The sequence below is a fragment of the Pelodiscus sinensis genome, chromosome 31 (assembly GCF_049634645.1).
Source record: "Pelodiscus sinensis isolate JC-2024 chromosome 31, ASM4963464v1, whole genome shotgun sequence".
NCBI lineage: Eukaryota > Metazoa > Chordata > Testudines > Trionychidae > Pelodiscus > Pelodiscus sinensis.
In genome coordinates, this window is record NC_134741.1 from 9,633,776 (window position 1) to 9,653,651 (window position 19,876).

General features: G+C 54.1%; 7 non-coding genes across 7 annotated transcripts; 2 read left to right on the top strand and 5 right to left on the bottom strand.

The window, feature by feature from the left end:
- Nucleotides 1-8,426: 8,426 nt before the first annotated feature.
- Nucleotides 8,427-8,500, bottom strand: TRNAM-CAU (transfer RNA methionine (anticodon CAU)). The gene has a single exon. It is a non-coding gene; the product is annotated as a tRNA-Met (tRNA).
- Nucleotides 8,501-9,411: 911 nt separating this feature from the next.
- On the bottom strand, nt 9,412-9,484 carry TRNAA-UGC (transfer RNA alanine (anticodon UGC)). Its single transcript has one exon. It is a non-coding gene; the product is annotated as a tRNA-Ala (tRNA).
- A 3,686-nt stretch (nt 9,485-13,170) lies between these two features.
- TRNAV-AAC (transfer RNA valine (anticodon AAC)) lies at nt 13,171-13,243 on the bottom strand. The gene has a single exon. It is a non-coding gene; the product is annotated as a tRNA-Val (tRNA).
- Nucleotides 13,244-13,675: 432 nt separating this feature from the next.
- Nucleotides 13,676-13,748, bottom strand: TRNAK-CUU (transfer RNA lysine (anticodon CUU)). The gene has a single exon. It is a non-coding gene; the product is annotated as a tRNA-Lys (tRNA).
- Nucleotides 13,749-15,071: 1,323 nt separating this feature from the next.
- On the top strand, nt 15,072-15,143 carry TRNAE-UUC (transfer RNA glutamic acid (anticodon UUC)). Its single transcript has one exon. It is a non-coding gene; the product is annotated as a tRNA-Glu (tRNA).
- A 1,459-nt stretch (nt 15,144-16,602) lies between these two features.
- TRNAE-UUC (transfer RNA glutamic acid (anticodon UUC)) lies at nt 16,603-16,674 on the top strand. The gene has a single exon. It is a non-coding gene; the product is annotated as a tRNA-Glu (tRNA).
- A 990-nt stretch (nt 16,675-17,664) lies between these two features.
- On the bottom strand, nt 17,665-17,737 carry TRNAR-CCU (transfer RNA arginine (anticodon CCU)). Its single transcript has one exon. It is a non-coding gene; the product is annotated as a tRNA-Arg (tRNA).
- Between the last annotated feature and the right edge of the window lie 2,139 nt (nt 17,738-19,876).

The following is a 19,876-nucleotide window of genomic DNA, read 5'->3' on the forward strand; positions in this document are numbered from 1 at the left end:
CTGCCACGTGGCTGGGGGGAGGCTGCTCCAGTGGGGAGCCAGGGCCTGCCACATAGTGGGGGCCACAGCCTGATCTGAGGGCCTGCTGCAGTCATGTAGCATAAGGATGGGGTAGGCAGGATCTGCTCTGGCAGCCAGGGCCCTGGTCTGGTGGCTGGAGGCCTCCACCAAGGCCAGGGGTGGGGGGGCGGGGAGGCTGCTCCCACGACTAATTCCAACGCTTTCCCAGTGCTGGAGCTGGGCTGTGGTGCAGCTGCTCCTGGGGCTGCGCCCCCCCCCCCCGTACCTCTCAGAGCCCCCTGGCTCCCAACTCTCTCCCCTCCAACTTTCTCCCCCAGATGGGAGCTCACAGCCCACCCCCCGAGGGGCAGCCTAGGGCATCCTAGGAGTTTGCTGGGAGGCTTCCCCAGCCAGGCTGAGTCGGCTCTCCTGCTCCCTGGGTGAGAGGAATCACTGCATGGTCAGCTCAGCTCTAGCAGCGAGTTCAGGGCTGCTGCCTGCTGTGTGGGTCTGGATGCTGGGCTAGGAGGTTATAGTTTGAATTTTGGTGCAGTTGTGTGGCCTGCACCTTGAGCCCTGCACCCCTTCATGGTGAGGGGAAATTCTGGGACCAAAGCAGCCTGGTTCCTGCCTGAAGAGGGTCCCTGCGAGAAGAGAGCAGCCCCTCTGCAGTGACTGAGTCATCTCTCAACCTGAGGTCATTCATAGTGTGTGAGGGCACCAACTCAGCCTGGCTGGGGAAGCCTCCCAGCAAACGCCACAAATTGGGACTCAACAGTGGAGACATAACACCCAGCTGAGGGATCCTGCCTTCAGGTCCCTAGAGGCTAGTTCTCAGGGGGAACCCTGCATGCAGGCCTGGGGCTTTCTAGCTCCCCTTGCCCTGCTGGCTCCAGACTCCCCTCCACAATGGTCTCTCCTTCCCCCTGGGAGGGGCATCTCACTCCCCATGGATTGCCGGGCAGACTCTGTCCCTGGTAGGGAGGGGGAGCCAAGGCAAACTCAGAGCCTCTCCCCGAGCTGCCAGCAGACAAGGCCCCGGGAATCTAAGTCATCTCCTTGGGGGTTACAGATGTGTTTGGATAATCTCATGTGACCTTACCTGGGGCCAGCCAGCTAAGCAGGAGGGACAGGGCAACGTTTCTCCTTCCTCTGCCGGAGAGGGAGCCAGCTCATTCCCATGAGCCCACATGCAGCTGGGGCAGGGTCTGGAGAGGTGATGCAGCTGAATGGAAGAAACAAGGAGAGCAGAGTGTCAGCTACCAGCTGAGAACCTCAAGCACGTGGCAGCGTGATGGTGCCGTAGTGGAAGGGGCAGGGTTCCGGATTTTACGTCCTATAAGCTGAGTTCCAATCTCAGTGGGGCTTGCTAGTGAAATGTTGGCTTGTGTCAATCCTTGAGAATTGATCTTCTTGCCCCTCTCACTCAATTCTACTTTCTCAATGTAAGGACTTTGGAGAAAACTCTATTCCAGTGGTGCAATGGGTCAGTGCACAGTACTTATAAGGCAGTGCGCATAGGAGACATGCTCAGGATGTGAGTTCAAACCTCACCTGGAGCAGTGGTTTTCAGTCCCTACTGGGCTGTCCCCTTCCTTTGAACTCTGTAGGAGCTGGGATTCCAACTCAGAGGAGGCTCTCACTCAAAATTCCCCCTTCACAGATTATGGCCTCATCAGAGTGAATGGTGGGTGGCCAGGATCTAAGGCCAAGTGGTCTCCAGGGTCTTGTTGCCCATCTTCTCCCCTTACCTGTCATCAGCAGCAGCTACTGTCCCTTTCAGCCATTGGGTCAGCTCTGGCAGGGAGGCAGGAAATGGGACAAAGGAGCCAGACAAGCTGAGGGAGGCAGGGCAATTCTGATCTCTGCATCTCCCCTATGTAAGGGTTTGTCTACACGTCATTCCGCTTCCCAGAGAGCAATGCAAATTCAGCTGAGTGACATTGCAAATGAAGTGGGGATTTGCATAATCATGTCTGGCCGCTATTTCGAAATATGCTATTTTGAACTAACAGGCGCTGTCTAGACACAGTTCTTTGGAAAGAAAACCCTTCTTTCGAAATCCCCCTTACTCCTTATGAAATGAGGTTTACGGGTTAGTTCTGACGAAGGGTTTTCTCCCACAATAAGCGAATCTCAACAGCGTTTTGTATTTCAAAATAAAGTATTTCGAAATAGCACTGGTCTGTGAATATGCAAATGAAGTGCAGGATATTTAAATCCCAGTTTTGAGTGTCTACATTTGCATCCCTCACAGATTCTCTGGGCACTGACACTCCCAGGGAATCACAAGGGCACTTGGCGCTGGCTCACTTGTCCCAGCAATTGCAGTCAGAGCCCTGCCTTGCCAGTGCCAGTCACAGCAGCCTCTGCACCCGCTCCAGGCTTGTGGTTTCCTTCTTTCCAATGTTCCTCCCCAATCAGCCTTTTCCTGAACCAGCAGTTCCATGGGTGGCCAGGGGAGGCCTCTTCTGTGTCCCAGAAGGGGACAGGAAAACATAAGCAAAGACGACAGCAAGGTACCACTGGGATTTGAACCTAGCATCTCCTACTTACAAAGGAAGTGCTTTAGCCAGCTTAGCCATGGTGCCCTTTTTGGCTACAGCGGCAATATAGAGCTTTTCCAAGATAACTTTTGTATCTGGGAAAAACTCTGCCCCGTCCATGGAACAGGTCAACTTTTTGAGATCAATTTCCAAAAAAGTTGGCGTGTTCTTTCGGAAGCCCTGTATTCCTCATTTTATTAGGAATAAGGACTCTTCTGAAAGAGGAGGTTTTCCCCACATTTGGGCCCGTTTAGAATGGGGCCTGAGTGCTGCTGGTTTGTCCATGTTGGCCAGTCTACAAGTGTCAGGCCCTGTGCTCCCCCAAGCGAGTGGCATCGCAGAAGAACCCAGGAGCACAGGGGCGCTTCCCATGCAGAAGGACCCCTGAGCTAGATCCATTCATGCCACAGCAAAAGAAAAATAGCTGGGTTCTTCTCATGGGTCTTTTTTTGTTTCAATGTCTCCAGGGGTGCAGGAGGGGCAGATCCAAAAGAACCAAACCGGTCGAGTGCATCTGGGTCCTGCCTCTCACTTGTGCTGCTCCCTCTCCCAGACTGTTTCTACGCCCAAGGCAATAGCTCCACACCCAATGGATGGGTTAGCAGAGGCCAGGGGGCAATAGGCAGAGTCTGGAAGCTGCTGGGACCAGACCTGAGGGCATCAGAGGAAGCAGCGAGAAACACAACCTCAGCCCCCTGCATCTCTAGCCAGGCTGGTGGGTTTCATGGCTCCAGCTCTTGTGAGCCAGCCAGATGAGAGGCCGAGCGCCAGTGGGCACCAGACACCCAGCAGAAGGCACAAAAATCTCTTCTCACCAGCCTGAGGAAAAGAAACTTAAAGCCGGGAGGGTTTTGCAACAACCAGCCTAGGAAAATCCCACTGACAGTTGAACTCGGGTTGCAAAGTTCAGAGCCCTGAGTGCTGCCCCTTGCAGCATGGGACAAACAGCTGATGTTTTGGTGGGCACCTGGGACTCTCAGCGCTCAGGCTGCCTCTGCTCTCCTGGCTCCCTCCAGCTGCCCCATTCCCGCTTCCTGTTTAAGTTTTGTTTTTACTTAAGTATCAGCACTAGTAGAAGCCGTGTGACACTCTCCCCTCCCCCATCACGGCATGGACAGGTCGCCGCCCCCAACCAGACTCTGGAATGGCCCCCTGCATTTCCCCGGCCCCATGGGGCTGGCAGGAAAGAGGCCCAGGGCCAGGCTAGAGCCAGGGGAAGCAGGAAGCAGGGAGATCCCCAGTCTACACAGCTCCTTTTTGTGCAAAAGCCTCTTGTGCAAAAACGGACCCCAATTAATTATGCAAATGAGCATGGCAATATGCTAATCTGTGCTACATTTGCATGAGGTTTTGCGGAGGAGAGATGCAGTATGGAGATAGCCTAGGTGGTAGATAGCCATGAAGTGACATAGACTCAGGAAAAATCCCTGGGCTGCAATCCTAAGTTACACACAATAAGAATAATTCACCAGCTCAGACGTGATTTCTAAACCGCCAAACAAGGAAAATAATAAAACCTGATGGACTAGGGCAGTGGTCCCCAGTGCGGTGCCCGCAGGCGCCATGGTGCCGGCTGGGCCATTTATGTGGCCTGCTGAGCAATCTGGGCTGGCCTGGGCATGCGGCAGGTGCCGGCCCCAGGCACCCGGTGCCTGGAAAGCCCCTGCCCGGGGTCACGGCACATGCTGGTGCCGGTCCTGGCTCCGGGGTCATGGCACAATCCGGTGCTGGCCCCAGGCGCGTGGCGCATGCTTGGCCCCGCCCCCAGGCACGTGGCCCATGAGCGGCCCCACCCTTGGAGGCACGGTGCATGAGTGACCCTGCCCCCAGGCACCCAGCATCCCCAAAACATTGGGGACCACTGGACTAGGGAAACTTTTTTCTACCCACACATTGCAGGAAGTGCAGCTGTCTACAAGTCAAGACTGTGTGGCCTAAAGGATAAGGTGTCTGACTTTGGATCAGAAGATTGAGGGTTTGAGTCCCTTCACAGTTGTATTTACCTTCCTTTGTCTGTGCTCATGGATCCTGATGTTGCTGCCCTGGAAAGGTCCTATGTGGTTTTTCTATAACCCCATTAGAAGGCCTGTAGTTCTAAATTATGGGGGATATTGTGGGGTGTTGGGGTTACTGGCTTGTGAAACCAGGACTGGTGGTGCCAGGAGAGAAGTGGCAGCCTGGCCTGAGGGGGTGGAGCATCAGCCAGCAGGGAGGGGGTCTGATCAGGGCACAGAGATCCTGAATAAACATTGAAAAGCCTTTTAAATATCCCTGCTGCTGCCAGTGCCAGTGAGGTTGAAGGCGCTGCCATGTGTCGGAATGGACAGAGCTTGGTGCATTCACCATCCGGAATGAGAATATTGATACAAAATTCCAAAGATGGCGTCGGCTTTCTGAAAATAAACGAGCCCCTTTTCAGTACACGATGTGGTGGTGCAGGGTTTATTGGATTACTCTGGTTCTGCTGGTGGAAGCAGAGCTGGCTGGGGGAAGGGAGGAGCAGTGGGGCTGGCTGGGAAAGATGGGGGGAGAACTGATGGGAGGAAGCAGGGCTGGTGTGGGCAGCAGGGCTGGAGGGGGTAGATCAGGAGAAGTGGGGGAGAACCGCCAGGCCGACAGAGGGTGGGGGTGAGCGGGGATGTCCAAGGGGGAAGAGAATCGGCTGGCGGGGTTTGGTACTGATCCGGGCGCATGCAGATCCTGGGGCGCTGCCCGTCCCGTGCATGGTCCTGGCGGAGCACGAAGGAGTCTGGCCTCCTAGATTCCATTTTGCCACCTCCTCGAGTAGTGTTGTTTGTCCGTGTGATAGTCTGGTTTGGATCTGTTTCTGTCTGCTGGATAATTGATTTTGCTAGGTGTAAATCAGCTAAGGCAGTGGGGTCTGATTGGTTAGGTAATTCTGTTACAGAATGTTCTGATTGGTTAGTGAAATTATACTAAAATAATTGGTTAAGGAACAATTAAGCAGTATTGAGTTTCTCTATATAAACTGGGGTCCAAGAAGGAGACCAGCAAGAAGAAGGAAAAGGGGAGAAGAGAAGAGGAAGGAAAAGGGAAAGGAGGAGAGAAGACCTTGAAGCAGAACTCACCTCCAAGGCAGCCTAAAACCAGAACAGCCAGAACTCCTCTGCACTACAGTTTGCTGTGTGAATACTGTGGTAGGTGACATTGGAAAACGAGCCCTGAGTGAACCTCTTGGGTCACAGCTGCTGGAACAATGAGGTAAGATGAATGAGTGGGGAGTTGTCATGTGAAAGTTAAGACTGGTTTCCCTCACTGGGACTCAAACCCAGCCCACAACAGTGAAAGTGCTGAATCCTAACCACTAGACCATCAGGGACACATGAATAATCATCTTTCCTTACCTACATTAGCCTTTCACATGCCACTTTCTGTCCCCTTCAGGACGAGGGTCCATTTTCCATTGCCCAGAGGGGACAAGAACAGAAACCAAACAGAACATCAGAACAGCCAGACGGGGCCATGCCAGTTGTCCAGCTAGCCCAGGATCCTATATCACGACAGCAGCAAATTTCATTCCCCAGTGGGAATACTCAGGACAGACAATAGTTCAGTGATCCCTCCTGTCGCCCATTCTCAACTTCTAGAATACACCAGCTAGGGACACCTGCCCTGTCCATCCTGGTTAAATGCCATTGATTGACCTTTCCTGCATTCAATTATCCAGTTCTGTTTTGGACCTTCTTGTAGATTTCACCTTCACAACATCCTCTGGCAAGGAGTTCCACTGGGCGCAAAAATGCTTCCTTGTGGTTTATTTTTATTTTGGTTACTTACTTACCATTTCATTCTCTCACCCAGGATCTTGAGTAGGAGAAAAAAAAATCTTATTTGCTTTCTGCACCCCTGTCATCGTTACGTAAACCTCTGTCCCGTCGCCCCTTAGTCGTCCCTTTCCCAAGCTGAGTAGAAGAAGTTCCATGAACTCCTGGGAGCTGCTGTTCCAAAAAAGAGGCATTTCCCGTGGAAAAGATGGCCAAGCCCAATCTTCTACACCGAGCCCCAGAAAATACCAATGGACACTGGGCACTTGTAAAGCTCCCTCTCGGGCAACACTACGGAATGGATCCGGCTGGCCATCGGGCTGACTAACCCATCAACAGACAAGTCCCAGTGAGACTTCTCAGCCCAAGTGCAGAGACTGGGGAGTCTCCCACTCCCAGCCCAGTGGCAGAGGGGCAGCGCCCTGAGGAGACGGGTCCCGAGGCAGCGGAGACCTTTGAAGGGAACGGAGACGTAAGGTAAGAAGGAAGGAGAACAAGTCACCTCTTCCCAGGTGAGATGTGGTGGGAATCTACCAGATCCAGTGCAAGCCAAGCTCCAAGGGCTGCTTCCTGCCTGATGGCTCCTTGCAGGGCCTGGCTTGAGAAGCGCCAAGGAGCCGTGTGTGGCCAGGAGAAAGGGTGCAGAAGGAACGTGGATAAAGGAGCAGGGTGGGGAGTCTGGCCAGGATAGAGGGAGCAGGAACAAGGGAGCATGTCAAAGCAAGTTCAGGGTGCTGGGTAGGCAGATAGTGAGGGGAATTGGGCTGCTGGGGTGTGGGAATGAGGCAGGACGTCATGTGCACAGCTTCAGTAGTGGCACTTCCAGGGTGGGCCCTGGACTGAGTGGCTGCAATGACCTGGTCCCAGGTAAGGGACTGCTGAGAAGTCTCAGCCCCAGCCCTGCCTCCTCCCATCTCAGCCTAACCTGTTTCATTGTTTCCCACATGCTCCTGAAAGCCAGCACACAGGCCACCCATCCCTGCACCACAGGGGGCAGGCCCTGGCACTGCTTTGTGGGCACCAAGGGAACCGCAATAAGAGGAGACCCTGTGTTTCTGCCTGGCTTTGAAAAAGGGACTTTTTGTGTGTGAGGCAAATGTGATAACCACTAGACCACAGAAACACATTTAACACCGTCTTCTGCTGCACTTAAACTTGGGCAAATATTCGGTTGCTAACCCTTTGGCCAACAGCGATTGCTGCAGGGCGAAGGAATTCTCTGTTGTCAGTTTTGTGCCCTCAGGAAGGGACCAAACTGAAGGAGGCCGGGCCCCCACCTGGGGACTCCAACATAAACCCTGAGACCAAGGGGTTTACAAGCCAGAAAATTAAAGTTTGCTGCATTTCTCCCTCCCACAACGCTGCAGAACCTCAAAGGCAACTCCACAGTCCCAGTGGCTGGGGGAGATGTGCATGTTACAGCCTCTGCCCACTGAGCTGCAGCCTTCTGTGCCCAGGGAGCCAGACACTGCCTGGGTGGGAAGGCAGGAGGGAAATGGGGAATGGCTGAACTGTGTGAGGCAATGGTGTTATCTGGGACCGTATATAGAACAGTTTACAAGTGGGTCTGAGTAGGGCACCATGGCTTGGCAGGCTAAAACTTTGTGTAATCCACAGGGTATCCTGGGTTCAATTTCTGGAGTTGCCTTGTTGCAGCCTTTGCTCACATTTTCCTACACCCTTCTGGGACACGGAAGAGGCCTCTCCAGTCACCCATGGAACTGCGGGTTCAGGAAAAGGCTGAGTGGAGAGATGCATTGGGAATAAGGAAACCACAGATGAGAAGCAACTGACTCCCACATACTCTAACTCTCCATGGCTGCAGAGGTTGCACCCTCAGGCTCTCTGGTTGCTGACACCCCCAGGGAATCACAAGGGCGTGTGGTGCTGGCTCTCCTGTCCCAGCAATTGCAGTCAGAGCCCTGCCAGGGCCAGGCACAGCAGCCTCTGCACCCGCTCCAGCCTTGTGGTTTCCTTCTTCCCAATGTGCCTCCCTAATCAGCCTTTTCCTGAACCAGCAGTTCTATGGGTGGCCAGGGGAGGCCTCTTCTGTGCCCCATAAGGACATAGGAAAATGCAAGCACAGGCTGCAAGAAGGCACCACTGGGACTTGAACCCAGGATCTCCTGTTTATGAGGCAGGTGCTTTAGCCAACTAAGCCATGGTGCCCTCCTCCAAAGACTCTTTACAACAGTTCTTTATGTTTCCTGACAACACATTTGACTCCCAAAGTGCAGCCATTCCCCACTTCTCTCCTGTCTTCCGCCCTGGTGGGGTCTGGCCCCCTGGGCACAGAAAGCTACAGCTCCGTGGGGAGAGGGCTTTGGCCTCCTTGATGCTGTTGCAGGAAGGGCTGCTCAGCAGGGATGGGGCTCAAGTGTTGAGGAAGGGAGGAGTATTTGGATGCAGACTGGTGAGGAGGCTTTGAAGTAGGTTTGATGGGGGCAGGTGCCCAAAGCCCACAGGTAAGTGAATCACATGGACACCTGGGGGATGGGCCAGAAATGGGAGAGAGCAGGGGCTGTAACCGCAGAGCTAAAGGAGGGATGCGGCACCACTGAGAAGTAAACTCTAATCTGTGTCTTAGACTCTGGTACAGACACAAGGGAAGGATGGTTACAGGCACCTCCCCAGGCAGAAGAGGTGCCTGAGGCTTTTTAAACAATTAACAAAATCATCCAAAGTGCAGCTGGTTTCCCACACACTCAGCCTCACCCACAGCTGGGAGGCAGTTTGCAGGGAGCTGAAAAGAAACAGAAGAGGGGAAACTGCTGCCTGGCAGAACCAAGTCTTGGGATTCTTCTGTGTCCAGATGTGCTAAGCAGCTGGCAGCCAAGCTCCCAAGTGCTGGTCTGTTTCTGCCCTCCCCTGGCAGGCGAATCCCCTCCGCTGGGTGTTACAGGCTGGACTTTGCCTGCCTGACTTTTAGCCAGGGAACTGCTCCCTGTAAGGTAAATGCAAAACCCCTGCACCGTGGAAACCAGCCCCTTGCCTTTTGGAAGAGGGAAGGAGCCCCTGGAAGCACTTAGCCCCTGGCTGGCTCTGTCTGTGAAAAATAGGAAGGAGCAAACATCTATGACTGGAGAATGTGGGTATTGATCCCACTGCCTCTTGCATGCAAAGCAAGCGCTCTACCACTTGAGCTAATTCCCCTGCCTGGGAATAGTTTTTCCTGCCCCATCCACCTTGTTCCAGAGCCCACAACGTCCCTTCTGCTAAACCCTCATCTAAAACTCAGCAAATCTCCAGAGAAGTTGCGGTTCCCTTTACAAGACTCTGCACAGCTCAGTTCCAATCAGCCGGTCTTCCCTAGAGCCCAGAACATCGACCGCGGCAGCGTCGCTCTTATGCCCAGTGTAGACACGGCCTGAGAGTGACACAAACCAGCCCCAGACACATTCCTGGCTAGGACCAGTCACAGTCTGGGCTCAGTGAGGGTCCGTCCTGCCTGAGACGTGTGTGACACAAAAGCCTCCTGTTCCCTGCCCAGTTCCCAACACTGGCTGCAGACCCAGCGATATTTGGTGCCTTGGCTGCTGTCCCTGCTGGCAGGGAGCTGTCCCGCACCCGCAGTTCATCCGCCTCCAGGAGAGGCAGCAGCTCTGTGAGGGGGAGAAGCGCTGGGTGTGTGAGGGGAGGGGGGGTTCAAGCCGGGGAATTTCCCGCATGTGTAGAAACCATCACTGCAGGCCCAGGCTGGGCCAGTGCGCTGGCATCCCTCATGTCTGGAACATCCCGCCTGGGAAGAACTGAAACTGTATCAGGAGATAAGGGATCAGGGTCCCTCCTGGCAGGAGCTATAGGGCTTAGGGTCCCTCCACCCCTCTCCAACAGGAAATATAGGATCAAGGGTCCCTCCACTTCTCCCCACCAGAAACTATGGGTCCAGGGGACCCTTCACCTCCCAGCAGGAGTTGGAAGGAGTTGGCAGGTGCAGGTGCCATGAGGGCTCACACACAAACAGGTGCACACGCCCTCAATATCGGTGCCCAGGACAAAACTCGCTCCTGGAACAGTGACGCCGCTCCCTGACAGCACCATGTCACAGCACAGCTAGGGATGTTATCCACCCAAAGAGTTCCCCGAGTTTCCCAGCTTCTCCATGCCCCCAAATCCTATCAGGCAAACTGCCCCATGGGCTTCACCAGCACCTTGCTCAGGGCCTGGGGATTTTCTGTCAGTTTGCCAGACCAAATAACTAACCACCCCACTGCTCTGGAGTCTCTGCCTCTCATGGGCCTTCTCATCCTCAGGCTCCGCTTTGTCTCCAGACAGACACAGACACTGCTCTGCTACAACCACCTCCCTCTGGCTGTCACTCCTGGGCCTTCTAGACCCTTGCTTCTGACTTTGGATACCTGGGCTTTTAGCACTCAGATCTTCACCTAACACCAGTGATGACCAGGATGGGGTCTGAACAGTTTTTGTAGACAGAGACAGCCACTGTGGAGGGTCCTTGCTAATTCTCGCAGAGCACAAAGTTCCTTGTGAGTTACAGCAAACTGTCACCCCACATGGGATTTGAACCAGCAAATCTTGGTTCAAGAGACCAGTGCTTTACCTATTAGACTACTGGGGCACAGAAAAAACACTGCCAGAGACAGAAATTCACCCTTCTAAATGTCCCTTCTTCAACTTTTAGCTCCTGATTAAGCTCCTTTGAAGAAGCCAGATACACAAGAAGGGCCGATCAGCCCCTCTGAAAATCAGCTTTTGATAGGTGTCGGTAGCTGACTCCGAGCCATGAGCCTTGACGTCTCGTCTCCCTCCCGAAACCAGGGAAGTGTCTCCCACCGCTGCAGCCTCATCAGGGAGCCGCGCTGGCACTCACACTGCTCCTGGGTAAGGAAGCGGATCCCACGGTGGCTGGGGCTGGGTGGGGAATGGCCGGTTGTTACTGAAGGGGAAGGATAAAACACAACTACATTGCCGAGGGTGCGGGAGGCCGGCCTGGTGACGCCATGGGACAGCCCTGGGGGAGCTCTGCAATGTGACCCTGGCTCCCAAAGCTGCAAGTGCAGAATTCCCCTTGATGAGCGCGAGAGGCTCCGACCGGCCTGGTCTGAATCGGGCTGGACGGCCCCACTGCTGGAGTGTCAGAGCCAGACACTAGAGTTACAGGCATGTTACAGAGAGGTCCTGTCACAAGCTCCCTGTCACTCCCATCATGCAACAGGGGCAGGTCCAGCCTCTTCTATAAAAGCCTCTCTGGAAATCAGATAAAAGTGACTGTGGTGGGATTTGAACCCAAAACCTTTGAATAATTCGGTGGACTCATTCCAAGCACCACTGCTTAGATAGCTAACATGCTTACCATGGTACCACAGGGCCCCAAAGTTCAGCTAGCTCCTCATCCTCTCCCTCTACTTTGCAACAGGGCAATTGCTGGGGTAGAAGAAAGGGAAAAGCTGAACCAGAGGAACATACGCTCCCCCTCCCACACTCAGACCCCCCCATACCCAGCCCCCTGCCCAGAGCCTCAGCTGTGGCTTAAGCCTGGTTCCAGAGAGAAGAGGCCAATGCAAACAGCCCCTGGCAGCGAGGGAGTCAGTACGTGGGTGGGTGGGGCAGGGAGCTGGGGGCAGATCTTGGCTCTCACTCACTGAGTGACCTTGGCCTGTTCAGTGAATCTCTCCCTGGCTCTATGGCCCTGTCTGTACAGCAGGGACAGCAACACTCACAGCCCCACAGGGGGGCCTCTGGCCTAGCAATGTGGCCCCCTGAGCAGCCTCTGATGTTCCCTGCGTGAGCCCCAGAACCAGCCCTGAGTGACAGGGGCAGAGGGGGAGCAGCTCACACAGGCCAAGGGGCTGGCCAGGGGCAGGACATGAGCCTGCAAGGCAGCAGTGGGTGTATGGGCCTGGGGGCAGAGCTGGGCTCTAACTCACTAGGGGTGCGTCCCATTCCTCAAAATAAGTGATGCAATTGGGTAGCTTATTTGGAGTCAATTTTGAAATAGCTTATTTTGTAATTTGGCGCTGGCTACACAGCACTTGGTTCCAAATAAATCGCTATTCTGAAACGCCCCTCACTCCTCGTGCCATGAGGTTTGCAGGGACGTCGGAATAGCGAGCCCATTATGGTTTGAAAAAAAGGGCTTGCTCTTAAGACGCATATGTGTGATATAAGCACCACGTCCTAAACCTCCGAGCTAGCCGGCCCATGGGTGTCAGTCCCACAAGTGGCCCTTTCAGAAAGGCGCCTTGGGCAGCACCAGAGATGTTGTGGGCTCTGGAACAAGGAGGGCTGGGCAGGAGCAGGTTTTGCAGGTAGAGGAGTTTAGCTGCTTTCTCATTTCCAGGGCGCAGCTTTTACAGAACAGGCAATCCTTAGGGTGAAACTGGGTTGGCTTGAGTCCAGACAGTTCCCAGACAGTTCCCAGCAGACCCCAGTGAGGATGGAGGGAAGGGCTGGTTCTCGCGGTTGGGGATGGGGGTTGTTCTGAAAGGCTTCAGGTGCCATTAGATCGTTTTATCCCTCCCTGTCTCCTACCAGTGCTGAGCAACACTCAGGCTATGTCTGCCCTACACTGCTCTTCTGGGAAAAGCTACGCACATTTCAAAACCCAATTTGTGCAGCTTATTCTTCTGCTTTTTTTGGGGGGGGGGAGGGAAGAGTCACACAAGGAAGGCAGCAGGCAGAGCCAGCCCAATGCACCAGCTTCCCAGGGCAGGGGAGGCCAAGGCACAAGCAGCTGCCTGCCCTAATTTATCTGGCTTCCCCAGGTTCGCACCATCAGCTGACATTACCTCCCCCCTCCCTCTGTCATATGAGCGTTGGGCTTATCAACAGGCTGGTCATCAGCAGCTACCTGGGCACCGCAATAAGAGAAGACCCTGTGTTTCTGCCTGGCTTTGAACCAGGGACCTTTTGCGTGTTAGGCAAACGTGATAACCACTACACCACAGAAACACATTTCAAGGGATGGAACTTGTCTGACTGTTCTGTTCCTGGCTCTTTCTAACACCCTGCTCTGCAGGGGAGGGGGATGCTCCTTGTGAACACTCCACCTCTTGTTCTCAGGGAAGTGCCTAATTTCCTCACCAGCCCCTAGAGATTTGTAGCTCAAAGCTGGAGCTGCTGTGGAAGGAGGTGAAGCTACAGAAGCTGACGGGGGACAATCAGCGGGCGGAGGGTTATTTTTTCTCCCCCTGGGGTGATGTGGTTAGAACTGAGGAGAAGAAAATCCTCTTCCCTTCTCCTCAGAAGATGGAAAGTGCAGTTGGTTCTTTCTTTGGTTCTACTAAAGCTGGACCCCAGGACTAGACTTTTTCTTTTTAAAACCCTGGTGAAAACTGAGAGCCAATTGCTCACAGGCTGAGAATGTGAGTTAAGGAAGGGCACTGCCCAGCATGGGGCTTGAACCCATGACCCTGAGATTAAGAGTCTCATGCTCTACCAACTGAGCTAGGCAGGCTGCATGGAAAAAATTTCCTAATATCCCATCTCAGGGTAACAGGAGCCAAGTGTTCTCCACTGCCTGACTCAAGGCTCTTTCTTGCCCCTAATGTGGGGTTCTGCTCTGTGGAGAGGTTTGAACTCGAACCCCACTCTCGACACACCCACTTCTTTCCCCACAAGGAACGGCCCCATTTCCATCTCTCCAGGGACAGGAGAAGGGCTCTGGCCTGTTCTCTGCAAAATGCTCAGCCTGTTTCATTTTCTGCAGGAACGAGTGGGATCCATGCGCCCTGTTCCCCAGTGAGAGGTATGTGTCCTCTTCCCCCTTTCCACAGACACAGCTGGCCAGGGGGCTATGAGCCTCCAGAGGCCCCTTCCTACTTGGCCTCCCACAAAGCTGGGGTGAAAAGCTGCTAGACCCCAGCCCTCCTGGGCCAAGCCATGGCAGAGGTAGCAGGATTCACTCCCATCTTCTCCTGCCCGTGCCCTGGTGCTGAGGGGCCGGCCCCTTTCCTGCTGCCCCAACTCTTCTTCCCACAATGCACTTTGTGCAGGGGCCATTGGTCCTTCTGCCAAGGTGTGTGGCTGGGAGCCAGGACTCAGGACCCTTCCTAAAATATAGAAATCCCCCACCTCCCCTGGGGGCCAGGTGTGTGACTTGCCCTGCATATTTGACAGCATCAGACCCCTCGCACCCGTCTGCTCAGTGTGCAGACCAAGCCCAAGGGTAGCACCTGGGTTGTGTGTTACACAAAAGCCTCTTGTTCCCTGCCCAGTTCCCAATATTGGCTGCTGATGCTAACTTCCATGGGGGTGTAGCTCAGTGATAGAGTCTTTGACTGCAGATCAACTGGTCCTCGTCTCAACTCCAAGTGCCCCCTTGGAAAAAAATCCTTCTAGTGTAAACATTTTCCTTTCCAGTTCCATCACACTCTGGCTTTACATTGCTTGAGGTTCTTGACGTTAATAAGAACCCTTAATGCAGAGCTACTCAACTTTGGGATCCCTGGCAGCCATAATCAAAGGCATTTAACCAGGATGGACAGGGCAGGTGTCCCTAGCTGGTGTATTCCAGAATCTGGGAATGGGCGATGGGAGGGATCATTTAATAACTGTCTGTCCTGAGGATTCCCTCGGGACAATGAAATTGGCTGCTGATGTGAGACAGGATCCTGGGCTAGTTTGGCAACTGGCATGGCCCAGTCTGGCTGCTTTGATGTTCTGTTTGGTTTCTGTTCTTGTCCCCTCTGGCCAATGGAAAATGGACCCATGTCCTCAAGGGGACAGAAAGTCGCCTGTGAAAGGCTAGTGTAGTTAAGGAGAGAGCTGTGTTCATGTGTCCCTGATGGTCTAGTGGTTAGGATTCAGCACTTTCAGTGCTGAGGCCTGGGTTCAATTCCCAGTCAGGGAAACCACCCTCATCTGTATTAATGAAATCTGCCAAGTCTTTGCCCTTTTCCATCACAGGGAGGGCCAGTGGGTTGGGTTGGGTTGGGTTGGGGGAAGGGAGGGGCTGGGGTGCCAGAGGCAGGCTCTGACTGGGACTGCTTTGATGTTCTGTTTGGTTTCTGTTCTTGTCCCCTCTGGGCAAGGGAGAAGGGACCCCTCATCCTGCGAAAGGCTAGTGCAGGTGAGCAAAGAAGCATGTGTCCTGTGTCCTATATTGTATTATTGTAGTAATAAACCTTTAGATGTTAGATGCTAAAGAATTGGCTCAGCGTGATTTGTGGGTAAGATCCAGAGGGTAAATTGACCAGGGATCTGGCTTAAAGGTGAGTTCAAGGGGAAACCTCACAAAGGAGATTCCAGGCAGCCAGGACATGGGGGTCTCTGAGGTTGCTCTGTGAGGTCACTGCTTCCCAGCCAATGAGCTGAGGTGCTGTAAAAGTTCCTTGTGATGTCACTGCTGCCTGGCAGGCTCATGTCCTGCCCCTGGCCAGCCCCTTGGCATGTGTGAGCTGCTCTCCCTGCCCCCGTCACTCAGGGCTGGTTCTGGGGCTCACGCAGGGAACATCAGAGGCTGCACAGGGGGCCACATTGCTAGGCCAGGGGCCCTCCTGTGGGGCTGTGAGTGTTGCTGTCCCTGCTGTACAGACAGGGCCATAGAGCCTCAGGAGGCTGCAGCGGTGGGAGACACTTCCCTGGTTTTGGGAGGGAGATGAGACATCAAGGCCCATGACTTGGAGCCAGCTACCTCTGCAGCTTCTGCAGCCATGGAGAGTGAGGGTCTGTGGGCATCAGGTGCTTCTCACTTGTTGTTTCGGTCTTCCCAACACTCCTCCCCACTCAGCCATTTCCTGAACCAGCAGTTCCATGGGTGGGCAGGAGAGGCCTCTTCTGTCCCCGATAAGGACATAAGTAAATGTGAGCAAAGGCTACAATAAAGCACCAGTGGGAGTTGAACGCAGGATCTTCTGTTTATAAGGCAGGTGCTTTAGCCAGCTAAGCCATGGTGCCCTCCTTGAAAAGGCCTTTGAAACTATTCTACTTTATGGTTCCAGACACCCCCTTCCCATTCCAAAGTGCAGCCGTTCCCCATTCCCCTCCAGCTCTTGCCATGACTCAAGGCCTGCGCAGCCCAAGACATCTGATCCAAAACAAAACTGGATAATTTAATGCAGGAAAGGTCAATCAATGGCATTTAACCAGGATGGACAGGGCTGGTGTATTCTAGAAGCCAGGAATGGGCAACAGGAGGGATCACTTAATAAATGTCTGTCCTGGCATGGCCCCGTCTGGCTGTTCTGATGTTCTGTTTGGTTTCTGTTCTTGTCCCCTCTGGGCAATGGAAAATGGACCCACATCCTGAAGGGGGCAAAAAGTGGCCTGTGAAAGGCTAGTGTAGTTAAGGAGAGAGCCATGTTCATGTGTCCCTGATGGTCTAGTGGTTAGGATTCAGCACTTTCACTGCTGAGGCCTGGGTTCAATTCCCAGTCAGGGAAACCACCCTCATCTGTACTCATGAAATCTGCCAAGTCTTTGCCCTTTTCCATCACAGGGAGGGCCAGTGGGCTGAGGGCAGGGAGGGGCTGGGGTGCCAGAGGCAGGCTCTGACTGGGAGACACTCCCAGCAGCCAAGCACATTTCTCAGGCAGCCCCTTCCCTGCGCAGGGGGGACAGGTCACATGCCTGGGTGAATAAGAGCTTGTGGGGACTGGCCAGGGCTTCAAGCAGGCAGCTCCCATTGGCCACAAACAAGCTTGGAGCAGGGACCAGGCCTGAAGCCTTTTCCTCTACAGCTGAGAGACACAAAGGGCCCAGCAGCCCCTTCTCTCAGCTGTGCGTGGGGGCAGGGCGAGCAGGGAATCTGCCCTGGCAGTGTCTGCAGCTGAGCTGCACAAAGGAAGATACAAGATCCTTGGTGGGGTCTTTGCCGGATGAACGTGCCTGAGGAAAGACACTGGAACTGCAACAGACACACAAAAGGGAATGAGGGACAGTTTGAGTCACACACACATGGCAGGAGGCGCAGCACAGCCAGGGACCTTATCCACTCACAGAGCACCCCAGCTTCTCCACCCCACCAGGCAAACTGCCCCATGGGCCTCGCCTACACCATGCTCGGGGCCTGGGGATTTTCTGTCACTTTGCCAGACCAAATATCTAGCCCCCCCCCCCCCCCCCCCTCCCCACTGCTCTGAAGTCTCTGCCTCTCAGGGGCCTTCTCATCCTCCTGCTCCGCTTTGTCTCCCGACAGACCCTGCTCCGCTACAGCCACCTCCCTCTGGCTGTCACTTCTGGACCTTCTAGAGCAAAATGCGCCCCTTTGTTCTGACTTTGAATACCTGGGCTTTCAGCACTCAGATTTGCACCTAACACCAGCATTGGCTAGTGAGGGGTCTGAACAACTTCTGCTCGGAGGGAGACAACTGTGGAGCGTCCTTTCTGAGAGCAAAAGGATGTAAACTCCTTGTCAGTGAAAGGAAACCTGTCACCCCAGGTGGGACTTGAACTCACAATCCCTGGCTTAGGAGGCCAGTGCCTTGTCCATTAGACCACTGGGGCAAAAAGAAAACATTGTCAGGGAAAGAAATTCACCCTTCTAAATGTTCCTTCTTTAACTTTTAGCTCCTGATTAATCCCCTTTCAAGAAGACAGATACACAGGAAGGGCTGATCACACCCCTCTGAAAATCAGCTTTCCATGGGTATCTGTAGCTGGCTCCAAGTCATGGGCCTTGACGTCTCGTCTCCCTCCCGAAACCAGGGAAGTGTCTCCCACCACTGCAGCCTCCTGAGGCTCTATGGCCCTGTCTGTACAGCAGGGACAGCAACACTCACAGCCCCACAGGAGGGCCCCTGGCCTAGCAATGTGGCCCCCTGAGCAGCTTCTGATGTTCCCTGCTTGAGCCCCAGAACCAGCCCTGAGTGAGGGGGGCAGGGAGAGCAGCTCACACATGCCAAGGGGCTGGCCAGGGGCAGGAGTGACATCACAAGGGCCTTGTGCAGCACCTCAGCTCATTGGCTGGGAGGCAGTGACCTCACAGAGGATCCATGGCAACAGCCAGGTGGGACAGGCTGCAGCATCTCAGAGACCCCCATGTCCTGGCTGCCTGGAATCTCCTTTGTGAGGTTTCCCCTTGAGGGCAGAAGGGATTGAGGGTCCCAGCTGGGAGTGTCTCTGTGGAGATTTCCCCTTTCCCCAGGCTGCAGTGGGAGGGGCTGGGGCAGGCAGGGGTGCAGGAGGGGCTGGCACTGAACAAACCCAAACAGCCCCTGGCTACATCTGCCCTGCAGGCTTCTTGCTCAAGAACTGTTTTGTGCAAGAATTCTTGTGCAAAGGTCTTGTGTAACAGTGCGTCCACACTGCCATGTGCTTTTGCACAAGAAAAGTACTTTTATGCAAGAGAGCCCATGGCAGTGTGGACACTCTCCTTCCAAGAAAGCTCTGATGGGCATTTTAGCCACAGGGCTTTCTTGAGCAAGAGACCCCTGTTGCCTGTTCACACTGCCTCCTTGTGGATGAGTGATTGCGCAAGAGGGCTTATTTCTCTTGGGGAGAGGAATAACTCTTGCACAAGAAGCCCTGTTGTCTGATGCTGAACTATAAATTTACTTGAGCAAAAACATGCCTGCAGTGTAGACACTCTGCAAGATTTTGGGCAAGAACAGCTGCAGTGAACAGCTCAAAAAACCTGCAGTGTAGACGTAGCCCTGCAGTGTAGATGCAGTCTGAGAGAGACAAGGAAAGAGAGTAACCAGAGCCTCCCCCCAGCAGGCTGGCCCTCAACAGGCTGGGTGTGTCTACACAGCACCTCACCTTGAAATGAGCTGTGCAATGTGAGCAGCTGCCCGGGCCCTCAGGGGAAGGTCTGTGGGGAGTTTCCAAGGCAACAACAACAACAACAACATTTCATAACGTACAGTCATCTGTCTCTGAAGGGATGAGAAATGCAGGGCCCAGGTGCAGGGAGCCGGGTCACATTCTCCTGCCTGAGTCTCAGTCCTGGCTGAAGCCTGGCTACAGAGAGAAGAGGCCAATGCAAACAGCCCCATAGCAGCGAGGGAGTCAGTACGTGGGTGGGTGGGCAAGGAGCTGGGGGCAGAGCTGGGCTCTAACTCACTAGGGGTGCGTCCCATAGCTCAGAATAAGCGATGCAATTGGGTAGCTTATTTCGAGTCAATTTTGAAATAGTTTATTTTGTAATTTGCCGCTGGCTGCACAGCACTTAGTTCCAAATAAATCGCTGTTCTGAAACATCCCTCACTCCTCGCACCATGAGGTTTGCAGGGACTTCAGAATAGCGAGCCCGTTATGGTTTGAAATAAGGGGCTTGCTCTTAAGATGCGTCAGTGTGATATGAGCACCACGTCCTAAACCTCCGAACTAGCCGGCCCACGGGTGTCAGTCCCACAAGTGGCCCTTTCAGAAAGGAGCCTCGGGCAGCTCTGGAACAGGGGAGGTGAGGCAGATGCATCTTTCACAGGTAGGAGAGCTAGCTCAGCTCAGCTGATAGAGCACTTGCTTAGCAACCAAAATGCAGTGGGGTCAATGCCCACATTCTTCAGGTGCAGCTCAGTTCTTATCTCTTATTTTCCCTGGCGGGGGCTCAGTGGCCCCCTCCCTCTTTCTACCTGCTCTCCCAAAAGAGACAGACCTGCCTCCCCTTTCTTTTCGCCCAGCAATGTACATGCTACAAAGCAG